The sequence below is a fragment of the Schistocerca gregaria genome, chromosome X, assembly GCF_023897955.1.
Source record: "Schistocerca gregaria isolate iqSchGreg1 chromosome X, iqSchGreg1.2, whole genome shotgun sequence".
NCBI classification, from domain to species: Eukaryota; Metazoa; Arthropoda; class Insecta; order Orthoptera; family Acrididae; genus Schistocerca; species Schistocerca gregaria.
In genome coordinates, this window is record NC_064931.1 from 853,254,570 (window position 1) to 853,256,274 (window position 1,705).

The 1,705-nt window shown below is 45.0% G+C and overlaps 2 non-coding genes across 2 annotated transcripts; one reads left to right on the forward strand and one right to left on the reverse strand.

The window, feature by feature from the left end:
• Positions 1-517: 517 nt before the first annotated feature.
• Positions 518-592, reverse strand: Trnas-cga (transfer RNA serine (anticodon CGA)). The gene has a single exon. It is a non-coding gene; the product is annotated as a tRNA-Ser (tRNA).
• Positions 593-771: 179 nt separating this feature from the next.
• Trnas-cga (transfer RNA serine (anticodon CGA)) lies at positions 772-846 on the forward strand. Its single transcript has one exon. It is a non-coding gene; the product is annotated as a tRNA-Ser (tRNA).
• Positions 847-1,705: the final 859 nt, after the last annotated feature.

Below are 1,705 nucleotides of genomic sequence, written 5' to 3' on the forward strand. Positions count from 1 at the left end.
TCGGTTATTTTATGTTGGCATGTGTACCACCTGGATCTCGCGAACAGTTTTCTTTATATTGCTTTTTTAAGTAATCGTGTTGTGTGATCAAACGCGTTGTATCGCCAAAAATAAATCATTCAAACTTGAAGAAGGTTTGTAGAATTTGTTATGACCAGCCACGAAATAGTTGAGTCTATCCTCAAAACAGAAGAATGACTGTGCAACTTTTTGCATGGAAAACGAACTAGGAAGAATCTTTGTGTAAAATGAAGAAGAAAAGAGGGAAGATTATGGTTTACTCTCCCGGCGAGGTCCTTAGAGATGGACTGTAGGCTCTGGTTAGTGAAGGATGGAGAAGAAGATCGGCCGTGTCGTTTCCAAGAGAAGCATCCCGCCATTTAGAAGATCCATCCGTTCTCAGCACATATGGCGTGCTCGGTATTCCAGCTGACTCACCATCTAGAATCATACGGTTATATTTGGTGGGGACTTCAACCTTCCCTCGATATGAAACTTCCTGGCAGATTAAAACTGTGTGCCCGACCGAGACTCGAACTCGGGACCTTTGCCTTTCGCGGGCAAGTGCTCTACCAACTGAGCTACCGAAGCACGACTGACGCCGGGTACTCACAGCTTTACTTCTGCCAGTTGGCTAAGCCATGTCTCCGCAATATCCTTTCTTTCAGGAGTGCTAGTTCTGCAAGGTTCGCAGGAGAGCTTCTGTAAAGTTTGGAAGGTAGAACGCGAGGAACTGGCAGAAGTACAGCTGTGAGTACCGGGCGTGAGTTGTGCTTCGGTAGCTCAGTTGGTAGAGCACTTGCCCGCGAAAGGCAAAGGTCCCGAGTTCGAGTCTCGGTCGGGCACACAGTTTTAATCTGCCAGGGAGTTTCATATCAGCGCACGCTCCGCTGCAGAGTGAAAAATCTCATTCTGTTCCCGCGATATGTTGGCAAAAATACTGGTGGTAGGCAGAAAAACCTTCCGAGATTGTCCTAAATGCTTTCTTCGAAAATTATTTCGAGCAGTTAGTCCACGAACCCACGCGAATTGTAAATGGTTGCGAAAACACACTTGACCTCTTAGCCACAAACAATCCAGAGCTAATAGAGAGCATCAATACTGATACAGGAATTAGTGATCACAAGGTCGTTGTAGCTAGGCTCAATACCATTTCTTCCAAATCCACCAGAAACAAACGCAAAATAATTTTATTTAAAAAAGCGGATAAAGTGTCACTAGAAGCCTTCCGAACTGACTATGCAAACGTCGAAGAGATGTGGCTCAAATTCAAAGATATAATAGCAACAGCAATTGACAGATTCATACCTCATAAACTGGCAAGAGATGGAACTGATCCCAAACGGTACACAAAACAGGTGCGAACGCTGTTGCAGAGGCAACGGAAAAAGCATGCGAAGTTCAGAAGAACGTGAAATCCCGAAGATTAGCTAAAATTTACAAACGCGCGGAATTTGGCACGGACTTCAATGCGAGATGCCTTTAATAGGTTCCACAACGAAACATTGTCTCGAAATTTGGTAGAAAATCCGACGAAATTCTGGTCGTATGTAAAGTACACAAGCGGCAAAGACGCAGTCAATACCTTCGCTGCGCAGTGCCGATGGTACTGTTACTGTCGACTGTGCCGCTAAAGCGGAGTTTTCCGAAATTCCTCCACCAGGGAAGACGAATGGAATATTCCAGAATTTGAAACACGAACAGC